The 23171-nt window shown below is 41.2% G+C and overlaps 1 protein-coding gene across 3 annotated transcripts in view; it reads left to right on the forward strand.

Moving 5' to 3' along the window:
* Positions 1-23171, forward strand: part of NDFIP2 (Nedd4 family interacting protein 2) — an 81123-nt gene that overhangs the window by 43924 nt on the left and 14028 nt on the right. For 2 of the 3 annotated variants that reach the window (XM_051608418.1, XM_051608421.1), the window contains one exon: positions 3-1808. The exons of the other annotated variant lie outside the window; for it this stretch is intronic. The gene's annotated coding sequence lies outside the window, so the exon portion shown is untranslated. Of the gene's footprint in view, positions 1-2; positions 1809-23171 lie in introns of those variants that run through there. 3 annotated transcript variants of the gene reach the window in all.

Consider the following 23171-nt stretch of genomic DNA (forward strand, 5'->3'; position numbering starts at 1 on the left):
AGACTGCATTGAACAGACATTCCTTTCCTATACCAGTGTGAAACTTCCAGATGATCTGTAACCCTCCAAGTTAATAGAATAGAAGACTACTAAAACCAGAAGACAAATTAGTGAAGATACGGCTTCAAAAGCACATGACAAGATGGTTTATGCTCAAGTATCAGTTCTGGTCATTCTAATAAATATTTATAATTGCTGCCATTTGTTTTAGCACATTTGTATATGTGCTTATTAAAAAGATAGTATTGAAGTAAGAACAAACCATCTGTTATTATAGATTAGGTACAGTCAGACTTGGTTAATCTATGCTTGTTGTATCTGGATGATTTAAGTGGTAATTTGTTTCACAGCGTGTATGTACCACTGACTTGTTGATCTGAACTTTTGAGTACAATGAAATGCATTAAATATTCAAGTTAACCAGTTCAGATAGTTTTTTATATAATTTAGATTAATGATTCTGTAGAAGGTTTTTAAGTTTACTAAACCCTGAAGTTCCTTGCCACAAACTTGTATTCACCAATATTTTATCAAATTCAAACCAATATACTGGTTTGCTTAAAACTGATACTCTGCTCTGAGTCCCCTGTAAATAACTCTGCATAAATGACTGAATTGCTTCTTAGGAAAAATGTCAAAATATATTTTGTAACAGCATATTCTCTAAATTTTGTTTAATCTTAGAGCTACATACATATTTTTTGTTAATTGGCTATTAAGGATATAGTTACTATTAGATGTAATTTTGGAGGTAAAGGCATTGAATAGTTTGTCTCATCCTAACTTTCCTCACATGAATTATTATTAACAAGTTGGGACTTGAGCCTGAAGGTCATTATTCACATGCATGATCCCATTAAAATATAAGAATTTGTTCATGTTAGCAGGATGTACAGCCATAGTCCTTTGTTATGCAGTTGGTTCCTTGTAGGTGCATCTTTGTTCCTGAAACCAGTATTGCAAATCTATCTAACAGTGGGTTATAACACTGGCTCTGTTTAATAAGTCTTGAGTTCACTGTAAGTACAACATCTACCCTGAGGGCTTCTCAAAAAAAACCAACCAAACAAAAAAACACGAAAACACACTCTTGTAGCTATCTTACAATGCTTGTTTAGAATACTTTGCCATTTCCTAAGAATAAACTAAATGTAAGGTAATTTGGGAAATAATCTATGAAGGAAAAAAAGCTCTGAAAGTAGAAAATATGTGTTGCACCTCTCCTAGTATCCATTTAAAGTATACTATTACTTTCCTATAAATATCATCTCTTTAAGAGGTACTGTCTACCATTCATGCATGTGTGATTTCCTTTAAAAGTTTGTGAAATTTATGCTTCTCCTTAAGTAGGGGAATACATCTCTCAGTCCTTTGTACAACTGGAATCTCGGTTGCAAAAATACATTGGTTGTTGGTTGCACCTTTGAGGAAAAAAATATAAATACTTTCCTCCATTTTTTTCTTTTTATATTAGAATTCTGCCTTTTTATTACTAACATTAAAAACAGTGAAGTTTGTTGTTTTAAGCTAGTGCTGTATTCAGTTTTGTATCTATAATGAATGTTTAAAATATGCATATGTAAACTGGTCACATTATTCACTTTCTTGATCTTTCAGAGATACTGAAAGTGACTAACACTTTAGTGGCACCTCCACTTCCCAGCTTTTTATGGAAAGAATAAAATTAAGTATTATGTTCAATACCTGATTGGGATTTTCTAAAATTATCTGTTTGTTTCTGTGTTCTTTTGCATCCATTGTCCATATGAAAAAGAAGCAGATAATAAAACAGTGCTTTGTTTTGCTAATTAAGACTTACACTCGGAGGTTTTTTCTACTTCACACTGAAAAACGTACACTGTAATATTTGTGTCAATGTGGAGTTACAGGCAAATTACTTGGCAAAAGAGGGACTAACCACTCCTTTCTAATCTTAGTCTCATAATGCAGTATTGATTAATTTTCAATTTTTACCATTACTGACTAGCACTGTTTTCTAACTATATCAGTTTCCCCAGATTAAGCAGCAGTCTTTTGATCAAATTATTTCTGTTTACTCCACTTCATGTTACAAAAAGCCTCATACAGATACTTGAGTTTCGTGTGGTTTTTTTCTGTATTATCTTGGAAAAACTCTCATTTGGACAGAAAGAATATGCAGGGGTTAAAAATCTACACGTTATCTAATCCTGTATAGTTGATGCAGCAGTTTGGTAGCCTGAAATCTCATCAGCAGGAGGAAGGGAGCTGGGACACTGTTTTCAAAGATTCTGCAATCTATTCCAGATGTGTCAAATGCTGCATATTTTCCTTGCTATTTCCTGTGAGCTTGGTTAGGAGCAGCTGGCTCTGTGGTTTAGAGACACCTGGCCAGCTTTGCTTTGTGTCTTGGGAGGGAGGAGGAGGGGGAAGCTCCAGTATCACAGTGAAGTTGACTGTAAACAGATTTTGTATGAATGCAAATAGGGCTTTGAAGTATAGGGCAAAAACAGCTGGGGAGAAAATTCCATTTTATTCGAGCAGCTGGCATGACTATAATTTCTTTAGTTTTGTCATCTGCTTTTATTGATGTGGACACTGCAGGAAGGTGGACATCTTGAATATCATTCAAGTAGCCTGTGCCTTTATTTACATATTTTAGAAGTGATCCATCAGTCACACTTCTAGTCCTCTTACAGAGAGGAAGTTACCTCTAGGCTTTCGCTTTGCTGTCTCACCTAGAGCATGGACATAGTTCTCATCACAACTTTTAACCTGGTTTCAACACCCTGCTCTTTCTGGGTCTGCTTCCTCCACTTTGAATGATGATAACAGGTGAGGAAGAGTGGTTTTATTCACAAACTATCCTAAGAAAGCTATCAAAGATTTTAATCTTGTCCACTTTTTGAGAATGTTTTCTCATAATGCTCCACATTAGTCCCTTCTGTGTTGTTGCTCTAATTGTTCACTTGAACAAAAAGTTCATCTCATTAAATTCTTGGACTTTGGAAGAGAAGGTGAATAACCTCTAGTATGAAAGCAGATATTTCCCAATAAGGAAAAAAAAAAATATATATATTCTAATCATGCTAAAACATGATTAGCAAATGAACACAGCTACCCAGAAGCAGTGGAGTCCAGTGTATTGTTAGTCCTACGTATGTTGTTCTTTTCCACAATCCAAAGAGCCTTACCGTTTTCCTTTATACTTCCAAGGATGCTTTTACCATCTGTACTTTCTGTGCTTAGCATAACGTTTTCCCATTCTCCTGGCTCTCTGCACTTATGTACCCTGCAAGGACAGGCAGAAGGCATGTTGGCTGCAGTTAATAAATGACCCACATGGCAATTCCTTACTACTTTTCCTTAACTGTGATGATGCTTTGTTTTTTCATGCCTACATATTTTACAGGTAAACAATTTTTTTAAATCAATCACTTTCAGACTACTGAAAATGCTTAATCTATGTGACTTCTCCATCCACCTGTTAGAAGTATCACATATGTAGTGAAATTAAAACAGTGGAAGATTTTGTTTTCTTTTCCTTTAGCTCCTGAAGTGTCTGTGTTATCAACTTTAAACATATTTGTGATAGGTAACTGTTTTTTTCTCCCACCCTTCTCAAATGAAAGGTTAGCTTGTCTGTTTTCTTGCATATGGTGTATTTTCTACATAAGGAAACTTGCATTCAGTGCAGTATTGTAGACAGCATCAGCTCTCCAGCTATTAATATTTTTTTGTGTAAAACAGAAAGGTATATATTAAAAAAAAATAAAAATTAAATGTCTTGGTTCTTTTATGTTGAGGAGTAGTTACAGTTTTATATCTGTTCTTGTAGTCTTTACTCAATTTTTCTTGTGGTCAAAGAAATACTCTGGGGGTATCCTTAGTGTAATGTAAGAAGTTGTTCATTGATTCTTTATTATATATGGCTGCCCATCCTTAATTTTCTAGGTTGGTGCAGTCCCATGACTTCCAAATTCCCAGTTTCGTGTGGCACAGACTGCTGCTGCTATAAATTGTTTGGTAGTAAAATAACGATAAAGGAAGCTTCATTTGCATGTGTTCGTTAATTGAGTCTTGTCATTTAATGCAATTACAGTAGCATTGCTGGTCAGTCCACTTCTGCTGCTGCTGTATGTAGCTGATGAGATCTTACTCCTGGAGTCTGAAGTCTTTGGTGTATTTTTTCCCATTAGTACTGACTGGGTGAGCGAAGTCTTCAGTTTTTACTGATGGAAGCATTATTGGAATAAAGCCAGCAGTGTAATTGGTAGCATGAGCACCTGCGGGACCATCGCTTAGCTGGGCTGCTCTTCTTTGAGAATCTAGCTGACTTCTAGTTAACGACTTGATTTGATAGTGTCTCTTGCAACTTTCATAGAAAGTCTTCATGGGGATTTTTGTCTTAAAAGGATGGAGAGTTCTTTTTGATAGATAAAATTTAGAATCATAGAATCATTTTGGTTGGATAAGACCTTTTAAGATCATCAAATCACAGAATCATAGAAATCTTTGCGTCAGAAGGGACCTTAAAGATCATCTAGTTCCAACCCCCCTGCATGGGCAGGGACACCAAGACAGGGACACCATTGTGAAGTCCACCACTAAACCATGTCCCTAAGCACCATGTCAACACATCTTAAATGCCTCCAGTGATGGCAACTCAAAACTTCTTAAAACATTTACCTCTGTATGTCTCTGAACAAGGAAACTCTGAAGACAGCCCTATCGGTTCACTTCTCCATGTATGCAGAAAAACTGGAATAATTTATGCAGATGAAATTGATAAGGCAAATACTACCATTTCTACCTGAAGCATGAATCAGATCCCACTTAAAAGCTGTTACTTTGGAGGGGGTAGTCTGACAGTGGGGTTAAGCAAAGCCAGGAATTTCCATTGTAAATAATTATTGACAGTCAGTTGTAGTGTTACTCTACTTTGGATTCTCAAGTGCTGCTGTTTTTCCATTGAGGAGTCAAAGTTTTGTGTTGTGGATTTTGGTTTTGGTTGTTTTTTGTTCTGTAGGAAGCTTGCAACACTCGATTTTTGCCGGTGCTCATCATAACATGGACATATGTTAAATGCAAGAAACACTGACAGCATAATCCTGTGGTTAAAAAATATCAAGTGTTGGCACTCAGGAGACTTAAAAGTTTCTGAATTCCAACTGAAAGCTGATGTGATGTGTTGGATGTGGCAGGTTACATATGGTTTGGCTTGGGTCTCTGCCCGATTCCCCCTTCATTGGGATGGTGGGTGCTGCTGTTCAGTGTGCTGTGCATATGCCAAGGGTTCAGGCTGAGATTGCTCTGTATTAAGCAGAGATTCACTGTGAAAGTAAAACAAGGGGAGGAGAGTTTAACTCTGGACTTTTAGCTCAAGGTTTGCAAGAGCTGATATAGCTGACAAGATGATGGGAGCACAGATGAGTGCAGCCCTCATCCCCTTCCTCCCCAGTTGACCAGCCACTTTGTGTCCCTACGTAATCTGTGAAAAGGGCCTTTAAGTTTTCTTTTCTTCCTGGAGACAACTGGAATAGCAAACTCTGCTTCACTTGGACAGAGGGAAGGAGGTCCCAGCTGACTGTCCATGGGGGTACTTGGCAAGCAGTTGTTAGCCTAGCGGGCCCCATGGGAAATGCCCTGGCTCTTTCTCTGCCTTGCCAGCAGGAGTGCAGTCTGCAACCCTGTCTTTGTACAATCTGCATGGCGTGTGCAGCCTTCTCAACTCTTGCGACACTGAGATTTACATTCACAAAGAAATCTGTGTTGTGAACTCCATATTTCGTCACAAATCTTGTAAAGCTGGGCAGCTTTCTTACCATTTCACTTTGGTACTTTGTGTCGTAGCTACATGAGGGTTCAGTTTAGGGTGGGAAAAGGTATGTTCCCTCTTAGCTTGCTTTTTAAAATCTCTTGGGTCGATGTGATGCATTCATGGACACTTGAGTGGACCTCTCCAGTACAAAGAGGTCACTGAGATTTGTGACTGGCTTCCTAGGAATTACCATTTTACTCATGAAATTTGCACTTCTTAAGAGAAAGTGCTGCTTATTAGAAATGTTATCGATCCAGTTACAGTAACAGCTGTAGGAGGGATGTAGCCCGGAACGGTTATAGTTCTTACTAATAGCGTCTAACGTAATAAATTATTTCAGTGATTGAAAAATTTCAAGTATCCTGTTAAATTTTTAATGTTGGGGTGTTTGTGGGGTTTTTTTCCTTGCTTCTAGCTTTGATTTATTTTTTATATTTTATTTGTATGACGTGTTTTCCTTTACAGGATGTAGACAGGTAAAGGGTGAATGTTGCAGTTCTCAAAGGCTGAGTCACTTAATTTGGTTTTTCTTAGAGGATCAAGCTTCTTTGAACTCTGAATGTGACAATTGGGAAGGTTTCAAGTGTAAGGACTCACCTAGAATTTAAGAATCTAATCGACCAAAATAGCATGCTTAAGAAATAAAACAAAACAAAACAAAAATTTAGTCTTCCAGCTTTTTGACTTTCCTTATAGCCAGTCTTAGAAAATTCAGTTTATTTCTGCAAGATCTTGTAAATTACAGCGTTAATAAAAAACTCAGCAGAATAAATTGTACTTCCAGTTATGCTCTTATAACTGAATTTGTATTTGGAGTCTCCTCACAGTTAATGTACTTAAAATCCATTAAATAAAAATACCCTACAGATAAAATTAATTATTTTTAAGTTAAGGAAAATACAGAATCATAGAATGCCAGGTTGGAAGGGACCTCAAGGATCATCTGGTCCAACCTTTCTGGTTAATACAATAGTTTATATGAGACAGCTCAGCACCCTGTCAAGCTGAGACTTAAAACTGTCCAGTATAGGGGAATGTTTGTTGTTATTTCCTTGCTGCTGTTGTGAAGTCTTCCTCATGATGATAGTTGGACTATGTAAGTACTATATATAGAATTTCAGCTCTGTGTTCTGTACCTATAAAGTGACTTGTATTTTATGTATATGCAGTAAACATTTCTTCTGCCATGGTGTCAAGAGAAAAGACAGTGTGTCGAAAAAAAAATCTAGTGAGGTTTGGTTTTGGTTTGCTTTGAAGCTTCAGCAGACCATTTATTACTTCTGCAGCTCAGCCTTAACTGTAAATTGGAGTGATAATAGTGATCTTTTGCATCTGTATTTCCCTGGGTTGTTTCTCTTTTTGAGGCCTGTGTTAACACTCAGTGCAGTGCTCAGCACAGTTGCATTCCCCTTTTTTTAGATCTTCTAATTATACAGCATCTGCATTACAAAAGTGATTAGTGTGTGTGATTTAATCCAGATTTGGGTCTTGTGAAATGCATAAAATGAAATCCAGTAGTATTTTTGCTCCTAATTAGTACAGAATTGTTTTGCCCTTCAAATGAGAAGTACCATATGATTAACAATCAGCTATCCAGAGGCAACATATGTGTGTGAATAATCAGTGAATGCCCCAGGCTGACACCTGCACTGGTCTTGTTTGGCTTCCAGCTCTGCACTCATCACTTTATTCATGGCAACTATATTGCTATAAGCCTTGATTTAGGTTTGAGTTTGAAAAAGTTGTCATGGCCAACTTATGTGCCTGGTCCTGAGCTAGGATATCCTTTGCAACTGAGTTAACTGCATGCAGAGCCATCTTTGGTTTCCTAGGCTGCTTCTCTACTATCTGCGCTGCTAGGAGATGTTATCCAGAAATTTCTGTGTGAAGCCAGGTTGGGTCTGACACGGCTCGTTGCAACTGAGGTAAAAGAAATCTGGTTAGGCTAAAGCTTATGCCTTTTGGGCCACTCTGGGCATCAACTCTTCAGCACATCTTGAGTGTCCGTATTAACAAGATCTTTTTTCATGACAGTGTGAAAATAATACCAAGCTGATGTATATAACTTGTAAGTTCCTTTATGATCCTGGTTTTTACATGTATTGCTGAAGTCTATAGCAAGTTGAAGCTGAATTCCTGCTCTCAGGATCACAGAATCATAGAATAATTAAGGTTGGAAGGGAACTTAAAGATCATCAAGTTCCAACCCCCCTGCCATGAGCAGGGAACCCTACCGCTAGACCAGGTTGCACAAAACCTCGTCCAACCTGACCTTAAAAACCTCCAGGAATGGGGCATCAACAACCCCCTTGGGCAACCCATTCCAGTTCCTCACCAGCCTTATAGTAAAGAATTTCTTCCTAATATCTAACCTAAATCTCCCCTCTCTCAGTTGAAAACCGTTACCCCTTGTCCTATCACTGTCTTCTCTGATGAAAAGCCCCTCCCCAGCTTTCTTGTAGCCCCCTTCAAGTACTGGAAGGCCGCTATAAGGTCTCCCCAGAGCCTTCTCTTCTCTAGGCTGAACAGCCCCAACTCTCTCAGCCTGTCTTCATAGCAGAGGTGCTTCAGGCCTTTGATCATCTTGGTGGCCCTTCTCTGGACCCTCTCCAACAGCTCCATATCTTTCTTGTGCTGAGGGCACCAGAACTGTACACAGGATTCCCGGTGCATTTCCATGGATCATTTGAATGTTTAGAATCAAGGAAAACCTCCTTCCCTGAGTATCCCACCTCCTATCTGAGTGCTGTAGCTAGGTTCAGGGGTTGGGTAGCCTCTTACCTGCTTTCCTTTGGACCAGTAGTTTCCCCAGTCCCTGGTAGGACCACAGGAGGTAATCTGGAGGGAAGCTCCTGTTCAAAGCACGGCCAGTGCTGAATTCACACCATATCACTTAAGACTTTGCCAGCTGGGTCTTGAAAACTCCAGAGCTCAGTGATGCTCCCCAGGTGACTTACCCAGTTCTTCATCATCCTCATTGATGATAATTTCTGACCGGTTTTCAATGAGGGATGTGCGCAATCACTCCTTCTGCATCACCCCAAAGTTCCAAGCTCTCTCCTGACAGGGAAATCCTGATGTGAAGAGGGTTGTAACCTGGGTCTCTGGGTTACTGAGCAGCTCTGCAAACTGCTCAGCTGTCAAGTGATGGAGGGGAGAAAAGCGTTTAGACCTTAGGGTCTTCCAAGGCTTCCTGCCAGATTGTTGAAATATCTTAGCACTCAAAGCACTGGATGCTGTCAGTTCTCTTAACGATTCCTAAAATTTTTCCTTCTCAAGGCCTCTTCCTCCATACATGGCACCTGGACATTCTCTTGTGACTCCTGTTTCAGACTAACTGTAGGTTTAAGTATCTGGATCACTTGCAGCAGGACTCATGTAATCGAATGTCAGTTGCCTAAAAGTTTAGTCATCTAGTCTAGGCTAGTTACCAAAGATTACTGTGTAGTCAGATCAAGAGCTTAATCTTCAAATTATGCTTTTTTTAACCCAAAGCCTTATGACCAAATTGGAGCCAACTGAATCAGCACTGAAAAGTATTTGGACTGCAAACTGCACCTTTCAGTACCTTTAGCAAAATGTGCCCTGCAGGTTCTTGAAAATACAATAGCTTTTGGTCACACTGGAGCTTGCTGAAAAGTTCCTCATTTATAGGAAAATTGCTTTTCTTTCTTTGAAATTCAATTGAGCAATTTGCCTCAGCTTCCAGTTTTCCTGCCCTTCAGGCACATCTGTCCTGTGGCTGAGGATACCACAACTTCCAGAGTTGTCAGTCCCCCAGGATCCTGCCTTGTATTTGGCAATAGACTTCAGTCTGTGGTGATTTGAATTGAATGGTTTGGGCTTTGTGAAATCCTGTTTTCCAACAGACTTCCTTTCACAAGCAAATAAGGGTCAGCTGCTCACTCCATTCTGATCCAAGAGCTGAGGGGACAGAAGGAAGCAAGTATTCAGATGACAATTTTTTTTCACAAAACATGCCATTGAGCTGTGGGACTTCTTTCCCTGGTATTTTAGTATGTTGTTGTGATTTGAGTGGCTACGTTCTTTACAAAGACCAGAGAAACAAATTTCCATGGCCAAACTCTTTTGGTGCTCTATGTTCTCATGATAGAGGTGGCAAAGTGTGATAAGAGTGCCATGCAGCAAGGTGCTAGTCAAAATTTGTCACATTCCTAGCTCATTTGCCTAGTTTATGAATAGTAGTTGTAACTGTTATTTTGGGATTAATGGCTGCTTCTGCGATTTTGAGAGGTCACTCAAGTGCTGTGAGACCTTCAGCCCATTTGATTCTTGAATCCTCCGCCCTACAAAAGCAAAAGCTCTACCGATCCTGAGTCTTATTTAGCAGCTTGGCAGGAAGAATAACAAACCCTGCTGCAGGAGTGCTGCTCAGCAGCTGGACAACTCTTCATAGATAGAACTATGGCAATTGCACTGTTGTGAATTAAACCAATGTTCAGAGACAGGCTAGGACTGTTAGTACTCTGCTAAATATGTCAGCTGCAGAAAGAGATCCCTTAGCCCGCAGGCCAGTGGTGCGGAGTGGATTATAGCCATGCTAGTGGCAGACCTGGCTGCATTCACACTGCACCTGTCCATACCTCATGGCCTTGGCTGTTGTTGGATCCTATGACAGAAGCATTATTTCGCATCTGTGTTTTAGTTCAAAGCACCTGAAATGTGGCCTGCACTTTTAAGACTGGTGCATTTCTAGCACAAAGCAGACAGTCTGCAATATCTTGGAGCACTCAAGTGTTCAAAAGCTGTTGAGATAGTGTTTGGAGGACTGATACAGTAGCAGAGGAAAGAGTCAGACCTGGTGTAGTCTTAGCCTTGCTGCCTTTTGGGAGCCTCCTTTGGAATAATTTCTTGCCAGAACTTCTTCCAAGTTCAGTCATGGGGAGGGAGCTTAGCTGGAGCAGTCCAAAACAATGCCAGGGAATGGCCTTACAGCTCAGCTGTGCAGAAGATCAGGGCTCTGGTGCTTGCACTCAGTCCCCTGACTCCTTCATTGAGCAATGTGGGCATAACCTTAGGACCTATTTTCACGATGCCACACATTTACTTAGCTGCAAGCTCAATCAGATAAAACCCTGGAAGGAGCCTTTATCCATTCAACAAGTTGTGTACATTCCTTCTCTCAGCTCTGGGAAAGACATTCAGTTGCTCCAAACTACGCAGGATTTTCTTGTGAATTGGAAGCTAAGCCTGAACATTTTAGTTTGTTATATGAAATGAGAAGGGATTGAAAACATGGCGCAATAAGTTTGAAGGGCTCAGAAAACATTTAGTTGTGGCCACTAGGGAACAGGAGGGTCTGCCACCACTTGAAACTCAAACCTGCCCTTGCCAGCACTATACAAGTTAAAATCCTGTGACTGTGTGATTTCCAGGCAGGTAGCAGAAGGTGCGTGTTAATATTTAATTTTCATCCTGTGACACGTAGGACTGCCTCCCCCCTCCTAACTCTGTTCCACAGCCCATCTTCTGGCAGGCTGGTTTCCGTACAAAGGAAGGGAGTTGCAGCAAGCTCTGAAAATATCCGTGGGTCCGAACAGCTATGAAAGGAAGGTGTGTTACTGAATACGCTTGCCCTGCCCAGCCAAGGAGACCACATTTCGGATAGTTTCACAAGCTGTACGGCCTCAAATCCTGCCAATGTTAGCACATAATCTTTGCTTTGCATTAGTAAGTGGTCTGCTTGCTTTTGAGGAGAGGGGGAGTTAAGAAGAGAGGCCTCTTTTGTGGGTCTGGGTTGTAGTCTGATTTTTTTTTTTTTTTTGAAATGTCAGTTAGTGTTTTTGGTTAAAAAGAAAACACAGCAAATGTAACTTGTTAATATTGTAGCCCAGTTTCCTCCTTTGACTTTCTGTGAACAGGTACAGAAGAGATTGCAGAGCTGTTGATGCAAGGGTAAATGGTAACTGGCTGCTCTCTGCGGGGTTGGATGGGTATCTGGAAGGTAATGCTTCACCTGGCCTTCACGTTCAGGCCTGGTGGTTGTGCCCACCCAGAAGGCTCAATAAAACCCTTTTTTTTTTTTTTTCCTTTCCCCCCCTTTACCATTGTTCTACTGAGAGGAGGCTTCCTGAATTTAGCTATATAAACTTTTAATGAGGGCTCCTTTCCACATTGGCAAATAGCGTGGATGGGGAGGGAGCTTCTCATGCTTTCTGTGCCACAACCACCTTCTCCTCCCTGTTCCCTCTCTGTGGGACCCAGCTGAGTCAGAGCTTGACCTGAACTCTCCAGCCATGAAACACAGTGGCTGGACAGAGCGTTTCTGCACCTTGCTCTATCAATACCAAAAAAAGACTTCTCAGACCTAAAGTAAACATCTCTTGCTGAATGCTGAAGCCTGCACTATTGTTGACATAGTGATAAAGCAGCTTTTGCAGCCTGCTGCTTGCTCTCTTTCACTGCTTTGGAAAGGTGCAATGCATCTGAGCACCAGAAAAGCAGTGGGTTGGGATCTGGTGTGTCGTGCTTTCCAAGGAGAGATCCCAACATCTGTGTGGATGAGGTACAGCAGTCCTCGGTCCTGCACCCTCCACCTCCACTGGGCACTCTGAGGGCTGGGGATTTTCTCAAAATATTTCTTTAGATATGACAAAAGAACAAACAAAATATAATAACTTGAAATAATACTGATTGCATGTTTGCCTTCTTTAGGCTTAATGTATTCCCAAAAAGGGTGGATTAAGAACTAGAACTGGAACCAAGGAAAGCTGCAAACCTGGATGCAAATTAACAGAAGTTATTGAAAAAGCTAAAATTAAGGTGTAATGTGGCACGTTCTTTCAAACCCAGATGTCTTCATACTATGTAAGACAATATGCCAAAAAGAAGTTTCTAATGAATAATCCAGTTCATCATACAATATTCCAGTAAATACTGAAAAACAGAATTATTGTTCGAGGTCGTACAGTTAGGGTTTCTTTATGGTAATATTCCTGAATTAATTTCTATGAACAACTCTGGTCAGAATTTGTCCCACAGTTAGCTAAGAGTTTTCAAAGAAAACATCAGCAGTAAATTATAATTACCTAACTTTTGCTTTAACAGAAAGGAACTCATAGCCTGTACTGATGACAGCTTAGTTCTCCATCTCTGACAGACTTGAAAGATGTTTTGTACTGCTACAGGGACGATGAAATGTATGCATTACATATGTTGTAAAGAGACAGGATACACAGAGAGGAGAATAAACAAGCATCAATTAACATCTGGCTTCACCTGAGGCAGATGTGGGTTTCATATCCCTGACTTTGTTCTGTTTTAGAGTTCACATACAGGCTTTGTGAGAGACCAGATGCATGTGCTGATTGCCGGCAGAGTTTGTCTTTCATATCTACACTACCTAAAAAAGCAGTTTCATGCTGTATGCAGGGAGGAGGACAAAATCATCCATATTTGTCTTGAAGTTGTCAAGTCACTCGAAAAGTAAAAGAAAAATTTCCACTTCAAATCCACAGCATCACTTCCCGTGTTAGTGGTTTTCCAGTGAACTGCCCTCTGTGTAGGGCCATTTGCAACCCTGTAAAAAACTGTCATTACAATTTTCTTCCTGATACTACAACTTATTTCCTATGGTAACTAATAAAATGTACAAGAGTGATAGCCATTTGATGAAGGGACCTCAAAATCCAAAACTTTGGTGGCAGGGCAGCTCAAGGTTTGTATACATGTCTTTAGCCTGAAACTTGAGTTCCACCATTGCTTAATTCAGTGTGTTGGAAAGAGCCAGATAGTTTATTTGTGTGCATCTCAAAATCTCTGTATAGTTTGTCATGGGAAGGCAATAGCAGCAAACTGGTGGGTCAGGGGTGAGGTCAGCTGGCAAAACGTCAAGGAATCTTGCACAATACCTGCCTGCCTTCAGTTTGGCTCTAGCTAATGCTAATGTCCCTTGCCATCAGGAGCTCTGAAGTCACCCCCAAATCAAATAACATTAAAGAAACACCTGGTGTGTTGTAGACATTTGTATAACACTGTAAACATGAATCAATATTATTAGTGGAATATGCTTTATCAGGGGAAATGGGGATCTGGATTTGGGGGAAAGGAGGTTGATGGAAGATGGGGGTTTTTTGAGGGGTGAGGGGAAGAGGAGTCTCTCCTGCACAGTGAGATTCATTCCTCTGGAAGGTCCCCACCAGGTGTTTGGTGAAGTCCTGTGGAGGAATGTGCAGTAATAAAAAATGGAGATTCAGTGAACAAACCAGGAGGCAAGGATAGATTTATGTCCTTGGCAGCTCAGGCCAATCTCCATATGTTGTTAACATTAGACGGTGAGAGAAATTAACTGTATCTTATGCACAGCCTGTAGTTTGAGCCTCTCGTGTTTAAAATGAGGTAAAAACAAACGGAAAAGATAAAAATTTTCCTCAAGTGAGAACAGATGGTAAAGTTTTCAGGCTCTGGAAGGAAGAGGGAGACTGCTCCATGGTCAGGAGGAGATGTGACCAGGAGCTCTTCTCAGGGGACCGTGTCACCTCTCTCTTCAGCAGGAATGTCTAAATCCTCCAACAACGTTTTTTTTGTCACAATAACTTACCTTTGTGGCCAGCCACCCTCCCTTTGCTTTACTATGGTTTGAAGCTGAAAATTTTATGGCCATAAAGTTCCTTGACAGACATGGTCATTACTCCTGATGACAGTTCATTAAGTTGCATTTTCCCCTTCCTTGTTCAGCAAGACTTGGGGCCTGTAATGTGATACTGTCAGGCATCTTCCTTTCTTATATATCAGGAAATGTGGGAGTTTATTATTGATTTTTGTGGCATCTAAGTTGCTCTCAGGCGGTCTATCTGCCCAGCTCAGCACCTACAGCTCTTCCTGGGCTGTGGTGCTGGCAAGTGAAGGAGACATGCCAGGCGTCAGTGGGACCTGGAGATACTCTGCCACTGGTGTCTAGAGCCTCCAAATAAAGCAGGAGGGATGCTTTTAAAACTATTAGCTTATCCCTATGTTTTATTAATTTATTAAAAATGTGGGCTGATTTGAGTTCCTTAAAAGCCTTGGTTGCAATTATTTTCTTTTCAGATGTCAGCATTTTTAAGGCTCTGAAAACAAACAAACAAACAAAATCCACTTCCTCTGTTTTTTATTTCCAAAAATTTTGTCCCTAGAGCACCTGCCTGGGGAGTCTTCAGTTCTCCTTTCACCTGCAGGGGATTTTTTAATTCATCTCAACTTGAACCATGACAATTACCTCCCCTTAAAACAGTGCCCCAAGTAACAAGGTGTTTGAGGGCTATTTTTGCAATCCTCAGTGGTGACTTTTTCTTCCCCAATAAAAGTGTGTTGGGTCACTGAAATAACAACATCATTAATGAATTATTCACTGGTTTGCTTTATCTCCCAGTAGAGTGCCCTGACTGATAGGCCTTAAAGTCATTTCCCTCTCTCTTTGTTCAATGTATATTTAAGTAATTACTTTATACAAAAGGGTGGAACAGCTCCAGGAAGAGAGCTTGGCAGAGCAGGGCTGCTTTGTCAGGGCCGGGCAAGATCCTCTCCCGAGAAATGGCTGCTGCTGATTTCACATCCCAGTAGGGAAAGACAGAGATCAAACCAGTATTCACCAAATCCTGCACACAAGCTGTTGAATAAAAGCTTTACTGCCTTCATTTTGCAAATGAAGCCAAAGTGCAGCCATTTGAACATTTTATTTGCCCAGAAACAGATTGGTTTTGTTTAATGTCAATGAGGACACCTCTCTTAAAGTTTCATTTTGCTTTGGAAAAAAATGCCTTTTCATTTTTTCAGTGGTTTACTTCCAAGACTTGAGTAAAATGAAACCAAAATACAAACCAAACCCAAATAATTTATTGACATGTCTGTAGGTATCTGGGCCTTGCAGAGAAAAGGCAGAGAGGGAAGTGCAGCTGCAGGTTGATCCCTGCAGGGCAAGGAGATAGCTTTTCATTTTCCATCAGCTGCAAGATGATGAATTTTATTGCATCTGGAAAATAGATATGGCTGTAGGATCGCAGTTCAGCTATGACCTTCTGTGTGGTTCGTATTGCTGTGGAGCCTGGGGGTTTGGTTGGGTTTGTAATCACTGTTGCACCTCCTTACACTCCGTAAACATTTTGAAAGCTGACTGCAGCTCCAACTGCTAGAGACTTTATTTTTCAATGTAATCTGAGATCCAAAGCATGTTTTGCAGAAGGGTGGAACTGTGGGCACTCATGAAATATACAGCGGAGGCTGCCATCTTTCATGCCTGTGTTTCTAATTGCTGACAAATCTGGTAGCAACTAAATCACTTTATAGCCTCTGCAAATGAGAACAACTGAAATACCAAGTCAGCCAGGCACTGGGGTATGACTACAAATAAACTACATCTGGATGAATCTAGGGTGGATTATCTGTCTAATCAAAATTTGTAAGGTGTATCTGACAGCAAAGAATCTGAATTTCTCAGCAACAAGTCATCAAATAATTCAACAATTGCCCAGGAAGTTGATTGTTTACACTAAAACAGCCTTCTTTCAAGACTTTGGGTGTGGATGAAGCATAATATTTATTTAATGATGGAGATAAAAGTGTACCATGCACATATAATCTTGTATGTACATCTCTGATGTAAATACCTTCTTATCCCTAATGCCTCTGCTGTAATTATGTAGTGCACTATTTATACGACCAGGAAGATACGAATTAAAAAGGAAGTCCTGTGCATCTTTTGTATTAGAGCACACAAAAGCACGAGAAGCAGGGAATCAGAGCCTTTGTTTTCATGTGGATTTTGTGCCTTTTAGCAAATGAAGTGGTTTTGAAGCATGCACACTTTCCTCTCACCACATAGTTTCTAACAGTTACTGTATAGGTTATGTCTAGAGAAGATCTATCAGCTTCTTCCCTCTGTAATTGCAGTAAGTGTATAGTTGGGGGTTGCAAGTTTGGCTTTCTCCTCCACCTCATCTGACAGCAGGCACGGGCTCTGTGCTGCAGCAGCCCCGGGAGTAATTAATGGCAAAATTATTGCTGCTGCCAGGAGATGCTGAGCAGGCCAGTCCCGACACGGCCTATGTCTCCCTTACCAAGGATTTTAAACTTGTTGACTGGGAAAATCCTACTTGCCAGAACAAGATCTTTTTACACACAGTGAGAACAATCTCCTATTGTCTCCAGGGATAAAATGGTGCCAGTAAAAGATAAAAACCCCATGCCAAAGTGGTGATACATAACTGTGTTAACTGCTTCACCCCTATATTTAACTATGAGGTAAAAGTGTCTGAGAGAGGTGGGATTTTTTTGGTCTTGCACATCCGAATAAATGGAATATAGCAATTACATTGAAAAAAACCCCAAATGTTGCATTCACAACTCCATAACTATGTGACTATGAATACTATTTTTTTGGTTCATTCTTATGCCCTGGCTGGGCATCTGCATGGTGGGGCAGGAATGAAGGTTGAAGCATCTCTTGCTGCCTTCCCAGCTTTGTGGGGCTGCTGCCACACATGAAGCATTCATAGCTTAATTCTCTATAGTTGTAAGGAAGATGTTCTGACCCACTTCAGTTTTTTATGGGAATGCACCATTTCTTGTGCCACCTCTCACGATGATTCCTGCCCTCCTACAGAGGGTAGAGAGGCTGTCTCAGTGTCCTCTCACTGGGGCAGCCCAGCTCTGTGTGAGCAATAGCTGCTTGAGTGTACCCGTTTGCTGTAGCTGGCAATTTTCAAGGAGTGGAAGGAAACTGGGAGTGGGTCTTACATAGAGATGCATTGGCTAGAAACTTATGGAAGCTGGGTCTGGTATTTCTGATTCCCCCCTCTCAGCTTAATGCCCTGACAATGAGCTCATAGGATCGGGTTTCCTCTGTCCCCAACTCCTCCTTCTCCTCTGAATCACAATCCTGATGTCTTGTTCACAGCAGCTGAGATAGCAGGCCCTGGCACAGGTTGGTCCAGTGACCACATATTTCTCTGCACCATGGGCTCTCTAGATAAACTTGTATGTGAAGACTTTAATGTCTTCTCCAGAGACTTCATCCATGTCTGGCACCGGAGCAATTCCCAGAAGGGACCCTGGATGCAGCAAGTGCCTGTTTTAAAAGGAGAGTGCTTAGCCACCCCAGACATGATATATTCAGTGGTGTAGATAAGGTCTGCAGGACATAAAGCAGGAGCTTGCAGAGCCTGTGTGTAATATGGAGGCCTCTTCCCAGAGAGGAGTGTGCTCAAGACAAGGAGCTCTGGAAACTCCCAGGCTCACCAGGGAGATGCTGGAGGACTGTAGGATCCTCAGGCTTAGGTGCTGCTGGCCAGTATAGACTTCCAAGGTCCTTTGGCTACTTGGATATAGGTTACCACAAGGAGAATTTGGTGGTCTGAATCTTGGTCTGTACTTTTGCCTTATTTTCCTGACACAAATCAATGATTGTGCTAGCAGTTTTCAAACAAATCTGCTGCTTTTCCTTTGATCTCCCATTACTCCTCCTGTCCTGCTCAAGACCCTTTTGTAAGATAGCTGAAGGAGTGACAGTATTTATCATGCTCATCATACTGGCGTTGCCTTTGAACAATCCTCAGATGTTTGCTGAGGGGTTCTTTACCTTGAACTATTTCAGCCATTCCTTCTCTTTTTATGACCCCCTCCCCTGCTCCAACTTCCCTTCACTAAGCTCAAAGAGTGTATCTCCTAAAGATCAGGTAGAGAAGCAGTTTATAATATATATTTTGTATGTATGTGTATGTATAATGCACATATGCATGCGTGCTTGGTGTATATGTACACACACAAAGTATGTATTTATGGATGGATGTATATGCATATAGAGAGCATTGCAGAATAGTTCCAAATGCAACGTAGCCTCTAGATGCTACTGCATTACAACCAACCAGCCCCTCTTTCAAAATCTCTCCTTTTTTATGTTTGGATGTTCTCATTGTGGAGAGCTGCCCCATTATGGGGCTTGCCCTTTTCCATTGATTACATGGCACCGAAATGTAGAATTGAATGCAAGTCTAGGTTCATGCTGAGAAAACCCTGCTAACCTCAGGGAGAAGGAATTAGTCGGTTTTGGAATTTTAATTTGGTCCCAACTGTATTTCAGCTTTCTTTCAAAAAATCTGAAAAGCATAACAAACCGGAAAACCATGCTACATAGATCCATGTCATTTAGTTAAAATGTTTGTTTGGAATAAATAAATGGAAGTGCAAACCACTGCAAACAATCTGGTTGGAGATTGTTGTCAAAATTATACACACACGTGTATACATTTTCATTTCCTTCCTCCCCAAGATAAATTATCCCTTAAGCTTCTCCTGTGGAACATGTGTCTCTGGAATTTCAGGATACTAAAAGTGTGGAAACGCAACATGTGAAATCAGAATTACATCTGGCTATGTACTTCCTGACTCCAGTATGGCTCAGTCTCTTGCTTCCCAATGATGTTTAGTTTCAGCCCTCCCAGGTGAAAATTGATTCTCTTTGTGTCTCTAAATTTGCAGCCATGAGAATTAAAAAAAAAAAGGGGTCAAGAAAGACAGACTTTATCTGGTGCAGTCTTTTCCTGTATTGCTCTACATCTTTTCTAGTTGGTAAAATTGGCTGTTATGACAGAGGCAGCATCATAAATAATAAGCAGCAAGCTGTCCAACTAAGAGCTGCTTTCTCACGCTATATCCTGCAGAGTCAGATTGTATGGATGCCTGCAAATATCTAAAGTTGGGGCAGTATTTGAACATCCCTATTACCTTTCTGAGCTTTAGATCCAGCTCTTTGATTTGTTCTCTCAAGCTCCTTAAAGCTCCTTCTCTGCCAGTTTGGATGATGTGTAGGAGTCTGTGATGAATACGCTCATTATCTAATACAAAGTGGCATAAAACACTCATGCCATGAACTCTGCCACACAGCTATACCCTGCTGCAATTCTCTGATTCATGCTGTACGAGATTAATAGCATTTATGTTATTCATATATCTTGGTTGACCTTGATCTGTTAGAAACTCCCTCCTTTTTATCTCTGTCCCATACTGGGGAGGTTTTGTCCCACATTAACAATGGATCTTTTGTACTTCAAAGCACATTCCCCCCACGCCCAACATCCTGAGTTTTAATTTTCCTTACATATATAATATCTGTTCACTTCTCTTTCCCTCTCATATTCTTACCTATGTTTAATGGGCTGATACTATCTCAGGAGCTGTAAGGTTTTATTATTTTTATTTTTTTGCAATCATCTTAAGTTAACCCTTCGGAAGCTAATTGCAGATAAAAATTCACATTCTACTGGAAGAAATAAAAACATGCTCTGAGAACAGACAGTATTTGTGGCTTTCCTCTGTGACATTTTTAGGGCAAATACTGTCATTTCAGCTGGGACAACACATAAGAAGACGTGTGTAGGGAAAAAAGATGATACAGGAGTTTGAAAAAGGGAAAAAAGTTGACACATAGTGATATGTGATTTTTCAGAAAGCTACTGTTCCTGAGTTTCTCCTTGGGCATGTTACAAAACTGGGGTGTGTTCCTGCCTCTTGTGTTGATCCTGTGCTAAGAGGGATGAACTGCTCTCTGTAGTCCCCCATTTCTCTTTCTCCCAGCCACAGAACACTACTCTCCATTCACATATCCTTCACCTGTGAGAAAATTCAGGTTGTGTAGGGAAAAAAACGGGCTCTTGGAAGTAGATACCCATGGTCTAACACGTTTTTAGTCCACGGGTCTGCCTTAGCTGTTTGCAGCCTCCCACCTCCCGCTGCTGCTGATGTACAGGCAGGTGGAGGGGTGAGCAGGAGCTGGAGCAGGGGCTCAGAGGAGCCATCCCCTGCAGATGAGTCAGGAGAGCCAGCCCCTGGTAACAACAGCGGTGTCTTGGAGAGAGTTTGCTGACATGCTGGTGGATAGGAGCACTGGATGGGCCCAGTAGCTCTTGTGTCATCAGCAGTGCAGAGTGGGAACTAACAAGGCTCAGGGCCGGACATTCCCAGAAGGAGACAAGGGACAAAATCCAAGCTGGGCAGGGGCTGCTGGTGGTGCAAAGGGGCAGGAAAGCGCAGAGCAGCACAGAAACAGATGCAGAGAGAAGGTGAGAGAAAAAACAGATCAAAGATGAGAGGTGATGACAAGCCTGAGTGTGACTCTAGTGAAAAAAAGAACAGAGCCCCACATATGGTGCAAGGGTAGATGCTGCCTGTAGTTCTGGGGCCAGCCTCACACCTTGACAAGTCAGGACTGCTGTGGACCAGCCATCCTACATCCTTACTGTCCTTCCTGGCCATCTTCCATTGCAGTTGGAAGAGGGATCCAGCTCTGTCGGCATCCCAGTCTGTTGCAATTGCTGTGACATCACCACAGATAAGCTGCCTCCTTCCTCCCTTTCCTCTTCCTCAGCACGTGCCAATACTGAGAGCTGTCAAAACAGGTATATGCCTGAGTCCAAAAATGCAACTGCCAAGGAGCATATGACTCTTAGAGTTATAACAGCTTTCCAGTCTATTTATTTATTCACATCTCCCTCTGGCTTGTGGTTGGTGGCTTCCTAATTTTTATTTTCCCTTCAGCTTTCTGGAAGACTGGATTAAAAATTTAACAGCTAAAAATGCTGATCTGGGAATATATGTGAACCAAGAGCTGCAGGGAGAGGTAATGTCTTTCATTAGACACACTGATAGAGCTGAAAAAATATACAACTTCCAGATATAGTGGAAGGTCATGAAATCTTGTATTTCTTTTTTTCCCCGGTGACATTGGTTAGGACTAATAAAAGCTATGAATTCTCCTTTCAGAGTCTTCCTTGCTTATATGTCCCTAGACCATCATCACTCCAACAGGGCTTATCAGTAAATATTTGTGGCCAGAGCTGTGCTGCTGGGAGTGGTTCCTTCCCCCCAACTCCCTCCAGCCCCACCTGTCGTCTCCCTGTCCCCCCGCTGCTGCCCCTGTGCCGAGCGGCTGCAGCCCACCCAACAGGGGGTGCCTGGCTCTGCTCCATGGCCCTCCTGCTGCACCCACCTTTGTGCAGGGGACTTGCTGAAAGGGAAATATAAAACAATTGCCTTCAATGCAGAGTAAATAGAGCAGATCCTACCAGCCTTTCGTTACAATGTATGGTGGGTTCTGCATATTTTTTCCTGCTGTTTCCTGGGTTTTTTACTGTACAGGAGTTGACCCGGATCAGGGTTTTTAAAGCAGACTGCTTTAAAATGCTTGTGAGTTTTCCTTCTGGCCATGCTGTGATTCCCCCCCAGGTCTGAAACATGTTAAGGTCCATCTATGTTATAATTCATTGAATTAGATAAGGGAGAAAAAAGGAGAGACACAGACAACTTTTTCTAATCTCTGCTTTAATACTGCAAAGAAGAAACTTTCTAAACACTTTCTAAAATAATTCTTAAGTGACAACAACCTTATCAGTATTAGACTTTAGTCTAATTTATTAGTATTAGCTTTAACTGTGCTATGCCTATATTAAAGGAAAGCTCTGTTGACTCTGGATTTGCAACAGAGCATGCACTACTTTCATGGGATATGCCGTATACTTTGGCCTTGTGAAATTGTTTTGCTTTCTTGGCATGTTCGAACGTCTTGAGGAAGTGAAGGACTTCCTCTATGAAGGGCCGTGCTTGCTTCATTTCTTTGTGCTCCAAGTACTGAGACAGCAAGTTCCTCAGCAGATCTGTTCTTTGTTCACTTTGGGTTTATTTATGACATGCATCTGCCTGCCTTTTCCTCTCTGCATTCAATACCGAGAAGAAAAAAGAAAGAAAAAAAAAAAAAAGACCAAAGAAACTCTCGGTGTAATCCTGTAATTTTATTCAGGGATGGACTGATACTTTAAGGCACAGTTTCACAGTAAATTAAATTGCAGGGTGCAGTGCCAGGAAGTGTATCTGAATATCAACAGGGAAAATTTTCTACCTACCACCATCCTCCTGGACTTTGAGGGAGCTTTGCTACAATTTTTTTTTTTTGCTACAATACAATTGCTACAATATTTTATTTAGATTAAAAATAGCAGGCCATATACCAGCATGGCAGAGTATTTTCTAACCTTATGGCCTCCACTAGGCCACACCCAATTAATAGGTTTGTCTTCTGGCTTTTTAAGCCTGAGTTTTTGTCTAAGTTTTGTATATAATTCCAGGTGGTGAATTTCTTCTTTCCGTGCAGGTCACATGAATTCCCACCAGTGCTACTGCACACAAGTGCTGCTTGTAAGGTTGTGCATAAACATTCCTTAACAGGATGGGGTCCCAACACACTTTGTGTGGGATTGGCCTGTATTTCTGCTAACCTAGAGCACCACACAGGACACTGATTTAAAAGTTGTAAAATCCTTCTTATCTCGCCTCCTGAAAAGTCCGCACTTGAAAGCTGCATTTTTTTTTCAGTGAAGTGGACACG

Source organism: Apus apus, chromosome 1 (genome assembly GCF_020740795.1).
Source record: "Apus apus isolate bApuApu2 chromosome 1, bApuApu2.pri.cur, whole genome shotgun sequence".
Taxonomy (NCBI): domain Eukaryota; kingdom Metazoa; phylum Chordata; class Aves; order Apodiformes; family Apodidae; genus Apus; species Apus apus.